The 18096-nt window shown below is 37.8% G+C and overlaps 1 protein-coding gene across 3 annotated transcripts in view; it reads left to right on the top strand.

Annotated features, from left to right (window-relative positions):
• TTC29 (tetratricopeptide repeat domain 29) overlaps window positions 9529-18096 on the top strand; it is a 189313-nt gene continuing 180745 nt past the window's right edge. For all 3 annotated transcript variants that reach the window (XM_021393864.1, XM_021393862.1, XM_021393856.1), the window contains exon 1: window positions 9529-9788. The gene's annotated coding sequence lies outside the window, so the exon portion shown is untranslated. The remainder of the gene's footprint in view (window positions 9789-18096) is intronic.

The following is an 18096-nucleotide window of genomic DNA, read 5'->3' as shown; positions in this document are numbered from 1 at the left end:
TCAGAGCAAACTGCGTGCAACAGGACACCTTCCCCTGCGGAGCAAACGTTTCGCTCCGCTCCGTCGCCCGCTAGATGGCACCGCGGCTCCGTGTCACCGCTGTTCTGTGCCACACTGCCCGTGGCAGAGCATCATGCTGCAGCTGGCTGTAAAGTTGCAACGAGTTGTATCTCTTTCCAAACTGTTAAAAAAAATGGTGACGCTTCTACACAGTGTCTTTTGGTTTGGGCTCTTCATTATGCATTCCTGAAAACGACACATATGAGATTATCTATTGCATATTGCACTCAAAGATCTGGGCTAACAAAGCTTTATTAAGGCCATAAAGTCAAGCACACATTATGTTTGACATTGTCTATACATCCTGTGTTTTCTCCTTTCTACAGGCATAGAAAAGCACAGTGTTTATGTATACAAACACATGTTGCTTATTTCCACCACGGCTTTCATCTTCAGCTGCAGTGGTCTTTACTTCATCAGAGATACCGTGTCTCTGTACTGTTTGTATTCTCTTATGATGACTGAGTTGGTAACCTTTCTGGATACTTTTGCAATACTTTACTGTACCCATAAAAAATCAAGCAGTGTTACTGTGTAACAAAGGAAGTGTTGTAATACAAAGGCCCGAACTGACATTAATTTTGGTGGTCACACTGAGATGTCTTGAAAATGCCTCTCAAAGCATTTTTATACCATATTAGGTTTTCAGAAAATCATTATGATATGTTGAACTTTGGCTGCAACTGTGAGGACTCAGTAAACTTGGCCAGACATTTCAAATGCGGCATGTAAAAAGTGAGAGATTTGGTCATCATCCCATTAGTGAAGGTTTCTGTTCAGAGTCCTGCATTGCATTATGCACAGAAGCAGGCACAGGATCTCATTCTTCAGGCAGCATTCAACTGCCGTGGCCCTAGGAATATCTGTTTTTCCTCCTTACAGTGCACTCGTTAATCTGCCACCTGTCTTATGAGTTATTAAAAAAAAAAAAAATGAGACAAAGATTATAAGGGCAATAGTTGTCTTGGCCATGCAGCTGAGATCACTGCAGAGTAATGTACATCACATGGACTAAGCACAGCAGAGTGCACATTAAGACAGGACAGGCATTTATAATTGTGATACTTTTTATCTTAGGTTTGCAGTAAAGTCATTAATATTTTAATACTTTGTGCAATTTCCTGGGTTTTTAGAAAAACAAACTGAAAACACCAAATTATGTTTTGTGGAATCATAACACCCACAGGCGTCATCAGCAAGACAGCAATTTCTGGAACCACCCAACATCTGCTACTTGAGCCATGTAATCGACAGCGCTAGCACAAACTTATATTTTTATATACTGATTGTCAGTAGAAAGGAAGAAGGGATGTGAATTCCCTGGATTCCCTAACCTGTTGCTGGGAATAGAGAAACTTTCCCATACCACCCAGCTGCCTGGACAGGGGTCTTGGCTGATGATCAGATCATCAAAGAGTGAACCTTTCTGTCTTTGTATTATTTCTCCTCATTTCCCTTCTTCAATATTCTGTCTCAACATCTTCCCTGCCCCTGTTCCACCCCATCCAATACTCTTCCTTGAATCCTTCATCTTGTCTCCCTTCATTGTTTGTAGCTACCTTATCTCCCTGTCCAATCTCCTAGCTCATTCTTGATTCAGTTTTACTTGATTTGCTGTCCTGTTAGCCCAGTGCTCTCCAGAGTTAGTTTACATGAGCTGATAACAACTAAAAACTTACAAGTTTCTTGTTACCTCCTGAGTATTTCTGATGCCAGGCTCTTAGGCTGGGTAATACCATGCTGTCCCTCTGCTCCCCTTTATGATTTCTTCTACTTCCAGTACCAGTTTCCCTCATCCCTGCCTGTGTAACAGGGTCTGTTCTAGTCTTGGAGCCCTTAACTATGGGGTACTTTCCTGAATTTAATCTCCCCCCAGTTGAGTTACATAGCTGTTGAATGAGAAAGGAGTGCATTCAAGGTCTGTCTTGAATTTTGCAGTCAAATCAGCTTGGCTGAATTACTATGAGACAGAAAGTGGACAGCATATCTTCTAGCTCATTCACCTCAGTACTAGATATAATAGAGCCGTGGAGCTGAACTCCAGAGGGGATGATCAAATCATCTTGTTTGAACACTTACATACTCCAAGCCCTTATGTTTCATTCCCTTCATATATACTGGATTTGATAAATTCAATTTTGACACTGAGATGATCGTAGCTTCTAAACAAGGGGTGGAAAGCCTGAGGAAACATACACACATGCACACACTTGGGTGAGAAACAATGTGAATCACTGCATTTTTCAATATCACAGTATTTTTCTGAGAACTGATATGATGACCATGGGTAATACAATTACAAATTGAATAAAGAGCTGATGTCAGAGTATTTATATATATATATTTCTTGTTGCGATATTTTCTTTTGCGCTATTTTCTTCTATTCCAAGACATAAGATGTGAAAATTTTGCTACTACTTAGGGTTGAGCGGTTTTCTTTTTCATACCAGCAGAAATTAGGAGTAAACTTAATTCCCAATAAGCTGAATTTTATCCTCTCCCCTGTATGGTGAATGCCATTTAAATATGCAATTATACACCTACAGAAAGCAAAAATATGTCCCTGATGACAGACATCATCTTAAGGTGCATGGAAGTCAAGGATTGATTTGGTTAAACTTGAGTTCCTCATTGTTTCTTCACTTACAGAAACAATGAACTTATGTGTACTGTACTTGGATAAGTCCTACAGTATTTAGACATCGATAAGTGGGGTAAGCTATTCTAAGGAAGTCTGATTTATATGTTTTTATGATTCATGGCCAGACAGTCTAATTGATTTTCCGAATTAGTTGTTTTTTTTCTTAAAGCTGTATCATGCTTAATTTAGAAATAATTTCACTAACAGTATGTACACTAGCACATATCATTAGCAGTTTAGGAGCTGAGATGTCCAAGTGTGACTTGTCTTTGAAATATCCTAACAATTTTGAGATCTTTCAGTAAATTCTTCCATTTCAAAAAGCAGTTTTATGAATCAACTTTCAAAATTAGGAAGAAACACAAATTTGCTAGCTTTACTAAAGTAAGAATGAATTACTTAAATTCTAAATAGTCCCAGTGCTTTGGGCATGTAGGGGAAGGTAATGACTGTGTCTGAATGAGTTAATATTGTTATTTCTCTTCTGTTGGAAGAGCACCTGGAAACCTTAGTTGTGATCAACTCCTCATTGTGTTTTGTAGCTGCACATAATAGCCTCTGGTATGCAGGAGATCAGACGAGAAGGTGTTCTGATCTTGTCTGGCCTCAGTCTATGAATAATAGTAGACATCTGCTGCCCAGTGTTTACAGTGAAAATAGATATGGCAGATGGTGAGGAAACATGGGGGCATTCTTAATTCCCACTTTATGGCTGAATAACTGAGAAACTGATAGGCAATTTGCCCAGGGTCACAAAGAGGTTGAGTTAGCCCAGGAGTTAGGCTGAGCACCAAATGAACAATTTGGTCACAAGTTGCCTCTCTTCTGTAGTCCCTTGTGGTTAACAGGCTGGTTGGTGCAGAGGCAGGATACCATTGCCACTTGCTGTTCAGCTGCATTGTAGAAAGTAACGCTGCTGTGCTGTAGATGCTGGACTTGCCCAGTTTCTATGTGTGTGCCTACATTAATTTACACTGGAAGTCCCTGGACATGTAAAGCTCTGTTTCTGACTAAGATCTGAACTGCCTCAAATGAGACATCAAAGGGAAGATGCATCTCAAAAGTCGTAAAGTCGGGGTTTCCCTGCCTGTCCCAACTTCTGTGCTCTACCTTGTGCCACCCTTAGGCTCTGCAAAATATGTGAGTGAGAAAAATGAGTGCTGCTGTCTGTTCAGCTATCTGCTGATTACAATACTTGTCCAGGGTGCCTGAATTGATTTAGATCTGTGGCTCAGAAGAGCACTCTGGTCCCTAAGCTGTAGTGCTCTGAGCTGGGGCTATGCTTGCTTCCTTTATTTGAAATAAAAGACAGTGGCTTCCCTGCTCATTATGCCTGGCTTTTGTTGAATTTCGTTCCAAAGCATCTACATTTCTTCATGTGCTACCATAAGGAACATAGCAGCATTGCACAGGGCTGATCGGGTGCAGCAGCGCCTATAGTTGCAGTGACTTGCTCACAGTCTCCGTGTTCATATTGGTAGTTTAAGCTGCCCAAACTCAGAGCTGTCTAACTCAAAACTAGTGGCTGCGCTTTTGCTGATTTTTTCTGAATTTTTTTCCTGAGCAGTGAAGAGAAATCGACAAGAGCTCTTGAAGACTTTCAAAGCAGCAGAGAGAGCATAAAGGGGAGTGCTGATTTCTCACTGGTTTGTGCAGAGGATATACCATGCCTCAGGTTCCAAAATGTTAACTGGAAACAATGCACCCTTGCACAGGGGAAGGTGAAAAAGAAGAATATTTGTTATTCTTCTACACTTACGCAAATGTAGAAAAATCAGCTGGAGATACGAGTGCTGTTAAAAAAGCTGTGGTAGCCCCAAATGTTTTTAGGTATTTCATGTTCTATTTATGCTGCAGAAGAACTGCTTCTTTTTCTCATTTCAAATCCTAATGTTACACCTTACAGCTAAGATTTTGATGTAGTACGAAGTGAAAATGACAGTGAAGTGTTCTAATGTTTCCTTATTTGATTCCTTTGGACCAAAGTGCATTTGTTACTGCCTAGTTTGTATGCAGTCTGCAGTCTTTCCAGCTGTTTTTCCTCTTGTTCTTGTGATTCTTTTAAAGTTCTTAAATCCCTGGGAATCCTGAAACAGGGATGAAAGTTGAGGTGCAGATAGCAAGACCCTAACCTCTTTCATAGTTCCTCCTAAAATGTATGTTCTTGTACATTTAAACTACAGAAAAAAGAAAAAAAAAAAACCCTGCAACACAGTAGCAATAGAGCCACAGTCAGGAATTCAAATGAACTAATACTCAAATTGCAGTTTTAAGTTACAAATTGTCTGACTATTATTATTTTTTTTTTCTGGTTTGCTCTCAGTGGAAGGCAGGGCTTATTTGCAAAGCCGAGGCAAAATCAGAGCTTTTTATTTTTCTTTTCAAAAAAGATGTAAAGAGTTGTTTTGCATTAAAAAAAAAGGCTTTATTTTCATATCCTGTGCATTCAACAGATGTTGTTCTTAATGAAGAATATATTTGGGGATTTATTTTTAGTAAAAAATATATATATTAATACTGAAAAAAATTAAAAGCCATGCAGAAATCCTCCTGCATTTTTTTCATTTACATCAAAGGTGAATAAGCATTGCACAAAGATGCTTGTCATTTGCCAATGTGTTTTCCCATTGGCTTCAGGGGAAAAAGGTGCTTAGAGGTTGCTTTATGCTGGTTTTATGGAATTTTGTATATATAACTGATACTTGAGGATTTAGACAAAACCAAGACTAATTTGAAGAATGTTTACACAGATATAGATGATGTAGTATGCACAGGTCTACTTCATATTGTATGTTGGACATGTTAACTGCTGCATAATACCCAGGTGAGTCAACCACTGTGAAGCTGGCAATAGTTCGCATGGTTGTGTATAATTCAACTGACTGTTGAGTAGTTACACTAAATCAGATTAGTCTGTGCATCATTCATCCACACGCCTGTATGTCAAAGAAAGGTGGGTAGTAGATTAGCATGCAATTAACATCAGTAATTTTTATTTCTTTCTTTACTTTGTATTTGAACTATTCACTCAGCTAACATCTACTTTACTTTGACTACCTATTTTTGCTTTCTAAAAGCTGCACTGCAACTGAGCATCAGATTGAGGGGTATTAACGGCTTTCAAAACTGTCTGATTGTTCTCAAACTATTAAAATAATAATAATAATAAAAAGGCACAGAAACATTACTGAGCATGCATTCCATTTCCAGAAGGAGGTGGGAGGAAGAGGAAATCTATTATTTAAGAAAGAAATACAGCCAGTGTGATAAAAGTGCCTTCCCACATCTTCTGGCCAGGTTCTACGTGCATATAAATGTTTCACGTTAAGCTTTAAGATCAAGGACAAGTCTGTAGGGAACCTTGTTTCCTGGGGATCTGCTTGCAAGAGTAGCTCCCAAGTACTGACTTCCCATTTTTTATTTGGTTATTAAGGATGAAAGGCTACATCATTTTCTGGAATAGCAGTTCCTTGCATGCCATTATCTTTGTTCACAGCTATGAAACATGCATTTCCATAGGTTCATGTGGATACTTAGCCTAATTCAGCTCAGCCACTGTCACTGCTGCTTTATATATGTTTAATTTAAAGAATCACCTTTATACCATGTTGTAGAGTGAACAAAAAATATGTGGTTCAGTAGTTGAGAAACTGTCTCTTTATAATGGGTCTCTAGCCTATGTACCTCAGAGCTCTCTCTGTCAAGAAAAGAAAACACTAGAAGTCTAATTTTCTGAAATAACTCATTCTGATCAATGTGTTTATGTATACGCAGACTTGCACGTGAAAATCACTAGGATGAAGTTTTGCATACTACCAAATGTGTACAGAAACAGTGGAAAAAAATGCAACTGAAACCTATTTGTACTCAGATTGCATTGGTAAATCATCCATAGCTTTAGAAATTCTGGCACTTGCTTATTTATCACAGCTATCCTGCATAAATATTGCTTCAACAAAAGTCGAAGTCTTTAAAAATAAAATAAATAAGACTGACGTGATTAGCATGAATGTTTAAAATGTCCATATAACAAGCTTCAGAAATGAATCTTTGGTTTGGAAAAAAATCCCCTTTTAGCTACTCTATTTTGTTACTTGGCTATTTATTACATTTCTCTTAAAACGCTATCAAAATGAATGCCTCTGAAGTTGAAATAAAACATTTGCATTTATTCTTTTTAAAATAACAATAAACAATTTAAGCTGAAAAGCTCTTGTGAAATACTAAGCTATTACCAACATAAATGACACTAGTTGTGGTCAATCAAATGTAACATCAGCATGTAAGATGGTAAATGGCAATTACTTTCATACAAGGGGTATCAAAGAAAGCATGCTAGATGCAACTGGTTAGAATGGAAAAAGTCTTGCAAAACAACATAAGACCTGGCAATTTACCAAGAATGTGGGTAAGCGTAGGTTTTCTTTCTTTTTCTTAGGGCTGAAATATCTGACCTGTAGGTCTTTCACTTCCCCTGACCTGCCTGCTTCAGTGTCTTGCCCTTAAATGTGCTTGAAGGTATTTCTTGTCCATCAGGATGCCTGAAAGCAGTTGTTGTGGAGATGCTTGGGAAGAAGATAATGCCAATCTTTTGTCTGGAAAATTTGTACTTGTGCAATTTCTCTAACATGCCACTCATACCAAACATAAACTTAGCAAGGACTGAACAGTATTCTGCACTCCTCACTCATTTTTGCTGGATCTCTTTCCTGCAAACTCTAGGGAAGAGCAATTGTGTTGCTCAAAACCAGACACAGAGTATTGTGTGGAAAAGGGAAACATGTTTGTGCCTACACCCAAGTTTTGACTGCAGGACCCAAATATCCTTACATTTAAGTGTATATTTGTGAGTATGCCTATATATAAAACCCCAGCTTCTAACTCTTCTGACATAGACATACAGACATATGAATTCCAGAATCCTTCTCCTGAGACGTATGAACTGATTTCTGGTGGGATGTTCCTTTTCAAAAAGTGAGAATTTCTAAAGGAAAGAAAGGAACATTTATTTGAAAGTAATCATAAATGATAAAGCAGAACAATTTTTACATTAAATTCATTTTGATTCCTTCTCTTGTTTGCTGTCTCCAAAACCTTCCCATGGCTTTTTTCTTTGTTTGTTTATCAGAAGCTTTATACAGAATTCCTAAGAATTGAAGGTAACCTATTGGTCCGTATAAATATGATTAAAAGGAATTTTCCATGCAGACATATGAAAGCAATAGGAAGAGAAGGGAGTCAGCACAACTCTTTATATTCACGGTGAAAACAAGACAAAACCACAAGGCTTTGATAATTTGTTATCTGGTAATGGTGTATATCATTTTGAAAAGCTCTTATGAGATTTTCCATAAAAAGCTGCTTACATCAGATAAGAATTTATTTTCAGAACTTGCTCTTGCTTTGCCTTTAATATAACTGCCCATGGAGGAAACATTATTATCAACTTTTGTTTACTTTGCTAATTAAAAAAGTAACATCTGGAATAATTTTGTTTTGACCCCTTGTTTCCGTGCTGGAAAATCTGAGGCTTAGCCAGCTAAACTGAGCTAACTATATCTAGCTTTACCAAAGCTATCCTATTTCTCCATCTGATATTATTTATGGCACTTTTATATAGAATAAAATGAACTTCATTTAAAAGTTTTCTTAAGATAGAAACTAACTGAAGGACTTTCGAGTAGTAAAAGATAAAAATGTGATTTAAATTCATCTAGTTCAGAGGACAAGCACAGATAAAAGCTCAGTAAACAGGAGACTAATATCCTTGGCACAGGAAACACACAGATGATCTGCCTGGTGTGCTGCCCTAGCAGCTCTTCACATAGGTCTTTGCGATGGGTTACTGGAGTTCAGATGCTGTTTGTTAGAATAGTTCAGGTGAGAGAGTTACTGGAAGCAGTTGAGGGTTAAGGTTTCAAAGAACCAGGGCCTCTGCTCAGAAAAATCTTAGACTCATGGATAAGCACAGTCCATTAACAAAAATGAACTGTTATATTTTTACTCCTAATTTAGCAAAATACTTGCTTTTCTGGACTGAGGAATGTGTTTGAACGCTGCACTAGGGAAAATGTACAGTCTTGTGATAGCACTTCTGTTGCTTTCCTGTGTAGCATGAAGATACAATTCCAGAGACTTTCTGAGACTTTCAGCTTAGAAAATCTATTTTGTGGGGACCTGAAGCACTGTTCCACTTCACTGTCTGCTCCTAACAGGTTGTTTCGAGGCAGGGAATGTTTTGCTTACTTCAGTGTGCTCTTAAGAGTTCCATGGCCTGACATAAACTGAATGTTTGATAGGCAGTTCTGATCTAGGCTTTCATGATTACAGGGTGGTTGAATTGCTATCCAGTGTGAAAGTTCATATCTTTATGTTACTTAACATTTGTCTCTATATTTGTCCTCCCCTTCACAAGTATTCTCTTTCTGATTTTCTAGTTTTCTTCTTGTTCTTTTTCTTTCTTTTTTTTCCCCTTCAAGAAGCTTTTCTATTTACAGTGAATATTTAACATTTTTTTTCTCAAAGACTTCTGGTAATCTTAATAAACGCATCGAAATACTTTTACTTCTAGTATCCTTTTATTACTAAAATCCTCTTCTCTTTTTCTTGTTTCTGATCTCATGAATTTTGATTCCATTGTCTTTTCTCTGTCCTCTATATTATCATCTGATCTTTATTTTCCTTCTTCACTTTTTGTCTTTCTTAATTTCCCTTTAATTGTTCTGACAGTACATTTTGTTTTCTTTCTCTGAAGTAGTTCTGTTCTATTTCCATTTTTCTGATTCAATGAAGCCTGAAAAAGGTTTGTTTTTCTTTTTTCTTTTTAGGCTCAGTAATCCTTCTCTACTCTCAGAACTATGGAGGAGTGAGGTGGAGCCTTGTACTTCTGAGAAAGGATATAAAGCTGCTGGCATTTGCCCACTATAAGGAACAAGGACCTGCTCACGGAAAAAAAAAAAAAAAAAAAAAAAAAAAGCAAAATAAAGAATCTCAGAGGAGCCCCCTTAAGAGCTGAAAACTGACTTTCCCTGATGAGGAAAAAAAAAAAGTAATTTACACCATTTCAACAGATCCCGATTGCTCCAAGGTAAGCCTTGTTTATTGATAATGTAAGTGGTTTAGTGTGTCTACAACTGTGAAATTCAAAGCTGTTTACTAAGAGAAAGTGAAGTTTTAAAAGTAACATGCCTGCCTAGAAAGTGTACCGTGACATGCAGGGAGCTTGACTTCAGTCTGGTACATTTTCATGCTGTCCCTGCAAATCGAAGCGCGTGGTCATTAATGCAGTAAATCACAGTAATGCGTTATGATCTGATCTGGCATTTATAAGGAAATAGAGTGTCTAGCCCTGGCTGCCTCTCCTACAGGTCATTTGTCCTAGCGGTAAAGAGAGTGGTTGCTCCCAAGGGGAAGGAAAGCCGCCCATTATGTCAGCTCACACCCTGGAAAAGGCTACCGATTTCAGTGCATCTGTTTGTGATGTGCCCTCTAAACGGGGTCAGTGTTATAACGGGTAGGAGAGAGCTGTTTCAGCCATGAGTGAGTGCTCAGATAGATGGTGTAACTATCTCTGTCAGAGATGAATATAAAACGTAGACAAGATGGCTTGTTTTGTATTTGCTTTTAAAAAAAAGAAAACATATATAGTGATTTTTTTCGATCATCGATTTATATGTCACAAAGATGAAAAGCAATATTTCTGTGATGCCTTTATCATTATTCTGACAAGGACTGCTTTCAAGTTAAAGACTGATAAAGAATGCCAACTTTTGACATTAATGGAACAGCCCTATCAGCTTTAATTTTCTTTTGTTTTCCTGTCGTCAAGGAAAGGCCGTTAGAGAGAAATAATGATCTCAAACTGGTTAATCAAGTGGCATGCACTTTTTTCCATAAATTGCCCTAGCTGATTTTTAAAGCAGTGTACAATCTCATTGCCAAGAAAGCTACAGAATGTAGTAGAATTTGCAAATATCAAATGTCATCAGTCTTTAGCCCAGTGATTCTCAAACCATGGTGAGCTGTCCACAGCATCATATTACGGAGTTAAGTGCACAAACTCATTTGTTCTGTTTTCCTGTACTTTTGCATGCATAGTTTTCTGAGCATGCTAGAGACCGCTAGAGTGTGCTCATTTATAAGCCTGGTAAGAAGCACACACAGTGGTGCATGGGGGATGTTCAGGGTTGCTGGAAGTTTATTCTTTCCAGTAAATTAGGGAGCTAGTGATCTTGTCATTGTAGATCAAAGTTAATTGACCTCATACCATTAGCATCAGTATAGTTAAAGCATAGAGTTTACACAGAAAGCTGGAGAATTTAAAACTGTAAAGTTTCATTTTTACCAGCCTGTCTGTGCACATAAATTTTGGCTTCAAGCTTCGGGGGAGTAGTGTCTGTGCAGACTCAGAAGATTTCATGTGAAAGTTAGTTGTGCACAGGCTCCAGTATATTCTGTTTCAAACCAGCATTTGCTTTTCTTCCTCTTTCTTCCATTTTTCTGTTTTTCTTCTTTCTACCAATTTACTAGTAGAATGAATGATCACCCACAGCATTTTCTATAAAACATAATTGACAGCTAATAATACGTTGTACCTCTTTACCCTGGCATAGTTGATGTTTTCAAAGCCTTTACAAACATAAGCTGAATCAAGTGTCACCCAATCAAGTAGGCCAGTATTATTCATGTATTTTGACAGTTAAACTAGAAAACAAAATCAGTTTCTTTATGACCACAAGATGTTTGTGTGAAAGCTGAGAGAACATGTATCTTCTGACATCTATTCCTATTCTCAACCATAGGAAGATTTTTTTTTCCAAATACGAATATGATTATCATCGTGATTGAAGGATTATGATTAACATTCTTTTGGGAATAGCTAATATGACTTCTTTATTTCTATACCAGAAGCTTTCAAGTATAATATATCATCCTGAGTACGTTATAATAGGACTGACACAAACAGAGAGTACGCTAAAAAATTCTTCACTGAAGCTCAGCTGGGTGTTAGCACAAATGTATAAGGAAATATGTGAAATGAAAGAGAGAAACAAAGAATGGTAGATAAAGGTGAGGAGATGCTGATAGAATCAGCAGAAAATACAGAGAATGACAGGAAAAAGATAGGAAGGAAGGGGAGACAGACTGGATTTATGCATAGCCAGGATTAAGCTGTGCATAGGTACTATGCACAAAGTAATAATTAGACAATATTTAGTAAAATAAGTATATAGTACCTAGAATCACAAAAGTTTGGAGTAAAAATACAAAACATGTTTCCTGCCACTGTATGCACGGACTCTGCTGTCACTTCTGACTATTTTAAAATCATAATGGTAAGGGAATGGAAATATTCTGAATGTTCCACTACTGTGATATGATAGTGCCATGTATCGGTGTGTATCAAATCACATCATATCCTGCATCTGTGTGTTACCGGTGAGCAGAAAAATATTTGGAGAGAAACTCTTAATTTATCAGTGAATACTAGCATTTCTGTAGAAGGACAGAGCTCCAGAAAAAAAAGTACCATGCAGAGAGTTATTTTTTTTTTTTAATCATAGCGTATATTTGCAGTTTCCTCTTCCAAGACTTCGGTATTTCAGAATAACTGTTGGTGTTTAGTCACTTTCTGCACCAGTGATTCCATCTTCTGGGATTCAATTGATTTTTCACATCTCAGCATAAGAAGGCCCAGGCTGTGCCCTCTTGCCTGTGAGTGTGCGTGGTGGCACCAGCAGTAGGGGATGTCAAAGCAAGTGCTTTTAGGACAAGAGCAACAAGGCTGCAAAATACCACAAAGAGCTTCAAGGTTTTGCAAAACTGCAGACATTTTCTTATTTCAGCAGCTCAAAATGTAGATTTCATACACTAAGGGGCTTTGTCAAGGATCCTTGCTTCTTACTAATGTTGTAGAAAATAATGCATTAGTGTTCCTTAGATTGAAGAAAAAATTTCTTTCCTTTTACATTTGGATTATATCATCAAGCCTTTAAGCACGAAATTAATTAACATTATTCTCTTTTCCTATTAAAATATATTCCTGGGAAGACCAGAAGATTAGGCATGGATGTGGGAGCAAGGAGGTTGATGCTATGTTGACTGAGGTTTGTCTTTCTTAATATATTGTGCCATCAGGCAGTGTTGGTATTAACTGCATTTAATTGCTGTCAGAAAACTTAAAATTTCTGAATAGGCTGAGAAGAATAATAATAGGTTCTCCCTGGGTGCTGCTGCTCTCTTTTGCGCTTCTCTGATCTTATGGTTTCCTAATATATGTGTGTGTGTGTTTTTAACAAAAAAAAACAGTGAACCAGCAAAAGATGATGTTTTATGCGTAGATTCACTGAGCAGTAAGATCTAAAGGGGCTGGACATAAAAAACAACAACAACAAAAAACAACCTAGTACTAGTAGGCCAACAAATTTGACCACGGTGGAGGCATGTAGTAGCTTGGAATCCAATACATTTTATCAGCAAGCAACATGACACTGTTAGGAATGAATGCAAATCTCCCAGGAAGGACAGACATCATATACTGTGTGTTGAAAGAAAGAATATAGTCCATACGGAATTGGTTAGAAGGAAGAAGTATGCTATGGAGATAGAGAACTGAAGAGAGAGTGGCCAAGAGCTGTGCTAAACTTGACTTTGCCGTTCACTTCAGTTGTATACAGAGTTCTTTAGCTTTGCAAACAGAAATTGAACAGGGAGGCAAAGTTCTCCTGCTCAGTCTTTTCTGAAGAGTGCATAGACAGTAAGCAGAGGGATGTGTGATAGTACTGCAAAGCAGCTGAACAGGCAAACCCATCCCTTAAGTTCTGAGGTGCTTCAGGAGGTGCTGTAATACCAGTACTTCCTCGTGCTTTCTCCCTACTCCAAAATCTGAGCCTATAGATTGTAATTAACCCCTCAGGGGGCCTGTTTAATTTGCTAGTGGAATATCAATAAAAATGCTTGCCCATAAGCTCTCTGGCTCACCATTTGCAGATTTCTCTGCAGTATGCCTTTCATTTGTTCTCATCCCTTCTATGCCAGAGAAACAATAACCTACTTGAAGCTAACCTGATTTTATTTGACCAGGATGCATATTTGCATTTGTAACTGGAAGGAGCCTAAATAGTTTGGCTGCTAGCAACAGATCTAGAGTAAATTAGACTTCGTGTGGTACTGGACTCTTGGCCATAGCTAAGAGGAACAGTGTTCAGGAAAAAGGGGTAAGACAAGACTCATGTCTGTAGGATGCCTACCTCTCTTACTGTCTCATTTGGAAGATATTTAACAAATTCAGGAGAAAGTTATAGGACAAAAAAGAAAAGCATAAAAGAGATAGTAAATGGTCTCAGAGTTAACTAAGTTGAATTTACTGCTACAGATTTTATTTCAGACTCGGTGTTGTTCAGAAAATTAGTGGTCATGTGACATTTAAACTTTAATCTGTCTAGCTTTTATTTGTCTGTAAATTAGGAATAATAGTAACATTGTTTTGGCTGGTAGAGGTTTTATATGTGAAAATACGTGCAATCTCACTGTAAAGAACTGTAGACATGGAGATGCAAAAAATCAGTAATTTGACTCCCAGTGCAGGAATGGGGAGCATGTGAATATAAGGTTTGGAATGATCCATTCAATTAATAGTATGTAATATGTAAACATTTGCTGAACGAGGCAGTGATTTTTATAGGCAAAAGAGGTGATCGTGCCATTTAGGACTGTAGCAAACTCTCATTTCATGGAGAAAAGGAAGGTTGTGTAAGCAACCTTATGAGTCGTGTTTCCTTTTGCAAATCTTACTGTGGATTTGAGACTGAACGACTTAGCAATCTTTATGTACTTCAGAATTAGTACTGCATATATATATATAATTACGTATTATGCATACAGAGAGAAAGAGATGGGAAGTTTTATTACATATGTATATATGTGTACATATTTTTATTACATATTTTAAATACTTTGTTTTATGTGCATGCATAGTGCTTGATGTGGAGTGTCAGCATGCTACAACACTCTTCCACCCACCAAGGAGCAGACAGCAGGGTTCGCTCAAGCTGTAGTCAGGCTTTGCTCAAAGTTTCCCTGGGCTCGATGCAGAATTATTTGAGTGATGCCTGGGGGTGCCAGATGGTGCACTTCTGGTGCCGGGTGCTATTTATGCCCACAGAGGCCTTTTGAGCATGAGTCCATGGATGTGACCAGAGGTAACTGCTATTGCAATTACTCTTAGAAGCAAGCTTTATAAATGCCAGTAAAAGTGTTCATTTAAAATTTCAGTCTGCGTTTTATGCTACAGTTATTCAAGATAGCATATTGTAATTCTAGTTGAGGAAAAACACAAAAGTTAATGTGCTGCAGGCTTTGATAAAAACTGAGCAAAATGATTTTTTTTCACTAATATAAAACATTATTTCTTACAATCTTGTACAACAATATGTTCGTGTTTGCTTCATATACTTCTGGGCGTATTGCTCAAGCTCACTGCGTGGCTCTAAATTCTATTGAAGACGTGGCACTTCAGCAGTTCACTGGCTTGCTTCTGTGATACAAAGGCAGCTTCTGCTTTCCTTCTTCTCTATGCAGTATAGTGTAGCTTCTGCGGCTCATCTAGAAGGAATAGTGGATTGGAGTGAACTAAAGCTGTAAAATGTGCACTGTAAATAGTATTATTTGGACAATGCTGCTCATAATGCTAAAGCACAGAGTTAGGATTCTGTTCTTTAGCTTTTTTACACAAATAACAAGCTTTTGAGAGTGCAAATATAGTTATTCCAACACATCTGCAGTTCAGCCTCTTCTTAGCTCCTGCTCCTCTGAGATTTATATAAAATTTGTCTGTTTCTTCTGTTTTATTTTCTGACTCCAGGCACAAAGAAGAAACAGTCAAATTTTCTACCTTTAAATATTGTAAATCAAACAGTCAACACATCCAAAACATATCAGTTCTTTGAATCTTTCTGGAAGACTCCCTACTGTGCTCTCTGAATTTCAAGCTTTTCAGCATTGCGTATGACAGCAATTTTTCTTGCAACGGCTGCATGTAACACAGTCTGTCAGCTGCTCCCAACTCTGTAGCTCAGAGAGAACGTGAGCATTGCTGTGTCAACGGATGTTTGATAGCTGCAGGCGTTCAGATCTTACTCAATGAATCCTTTACGCATGCTTCTTGCAAAAGAAGAATAAACACACGTTCCAGTGTTCCCCTGGTTAATTTTTGCCGTGCTCAACTTAGCAGGCTGGAGCCACCACAGCGGCGTGGTGTGTGCCACTATTGCTCCGTGTGCTCCCTCTAGCGACCCAAGCGTGGAAAATGTTCTTTCAGAGAGGAGAGAGACGGAATTTCCCAGATGGCTCACAAAACGTTTAATGAAGTGTGCAGTACAACCATTTCATTACAACATATTGTGTGCTTTTGCCTTTAATAACTGCATTCCTCATCTGAGAAGTCTCTGTAGCTTTCAGAAATGAATTACAGTAGTATTATTTTTCTCAAAATATATTTTTCCATGACAAGAATAGCACTTTCCTAAACTATTGTATTTATTAGCAACCTGTTACCCTCTGACACTACTGTCATTTTCATCAGCCTCGATAAAGTGAGTATCATTTAAAATCTCCTTAAAAATTATTAAACCATCTTTATTTTATTGGTTCCTTTTCTTTCATTTTCTTCTTTTATATATATAAACTGTGCATTAAACAAGAAAATAAGAAACAGTAAAAGATTAAGATTTTGATTCTGATTTGGTGGCAGACAGAAAAATCAAAGTAATCACCTGAGGGTGAAAAAATTTTTTGTGGTTGGACAGTAATTGTGCTGTCCTGATGAAAACCAGGCTCATTTTGAAGGTGTTCTCCATCTTCAAGCTCAAGTATGAAGACTGGCGCTATTCCCAGGTGGCTGCTACAGCAGAGTTGCCTTTTTTTCCTGACAGTTTAGAGGCACTGAATTTGTGGAAATAGAGGCCCATACATGACTTCTTGCTTTCTGCCCCTTCTTTGCTTCTACACGTGCCTACTGTTCACTGCATTTTTGCTCACCACTCTGAGGATCTGAAGATGTGTATCAAGATTGTACACAGGTAAAGCAGAAGATCTTGCAATTAATTTCTATGTGACAGACAAATTTTACACTGTTACGTAGACATAACGAATAGTGTAAATTAATTTATTCCTTCACAATAAATAAATAAAAAAGACATAATTAAGACATTGACGTTCTGCACCTTATAGTACTTCTGCTTAAGTAATCATTCATTATTTATGAAACAAATTTTTGGTGGCAGCATAGTTACTGGCGCACAGGGGTGAGATTTAGTTATGCCTGCCAATTCCTAGCTGAGCTGAGGAGTTAAGAGGCAAAGAGATTGAACAGCCTTTTGATCCAGAAGTAGTTCTTCTGAAATAGCCTCTTGCATCTTTGGAGAAATCATGCGTGACGTAGTCGCTGTGATCAGGAACAGGATGTGAGTTGCTTCCAACAGGTCTGTTTGTCATGGATGTTCAAACCATCTCCTCTTGTATGTGTCGTTATGAAAAGCATCCGTTGTGGAATTCAAAGGAGTTAGAAGAGTTGTGAATGAAATAATTTCATTTCTAATGTATTTGCAAAAATCTACTGAAGTGAATACAGTTTGGAAAAACTGTGACTTTATTTCCCATTTCAGAATTCTGCCCATGGAGCATCACTGAACTGTTTTTCATGTTCAGTTCTTGATAGATATTTGAAAGGGGAACCTCTTTTGTAAGTACAGCTGCAGATCAGCTTCTCTTGTTTGTAGTATGAAAAGTCATCCTATTCACTGAAGCCAAATTTTGCTCTCTTTGGACAAACACTAACTTCCCATGAACTTGATCAAATGCTGAGACTAACTGCAGCAGTCTCCAGTCGTGAGCCAGTGCCAACACTTCAATAAGTGATTGTTTGGACACACAGTACGGTGTACAAACAGCATCCAATTCTGGTGCCAGTTGGGCATTTCTCACATCACTAGGTGTAGGACTTGGTCCTAAATTTTCAGCACCCCAGACAATTAAATGAACTATACCATGGGCAACTGAGAACTGCTCACACGCAGTTCTGCTCCATGTGCACAGTAACTCTGTAAGGTTCAAGGGATATTAAATCTAATGTGTGTGTGTGAGATTAATCTCTGCATGCACGGTGAATCTTACTGACTCATAAACACAAAGTGATTTGCAATTAGTTTATTAGCAACCAGAAATTCTACACTGAAACCAATCCATAGTGTAAACAGTCTGCAATTAACCTGACAGCAACCTTTGTCCATTGCATTGTATCTTGTAAATTCTAATTTAATTCATTACTGTAGTTGAAGAGGGGAAAAGAAATTTTAAGATTTCCTATCATAAAGAACCAAGGAATTATGACAAGCAAA

Source organism: Numida meleagris, chromosome 4, assembly GCF_002078875.1.
Source record: "Numida meleagris isolate 19003 breed g44 Domestic line chromosome 4, NumMel1.0, whole genome shotgun sequence".
Taxonomy (NCBI): domain Eukaryota; kingdom Metazoa; phylum Chordata; class Aves; order Galliformes; family Numididae; genus Numida; species Numida meleagris.
Note: the sequence above shows the minus strand (reverse complement) of the source record. Positions and strands in the feature narration are given on the sequence as shown.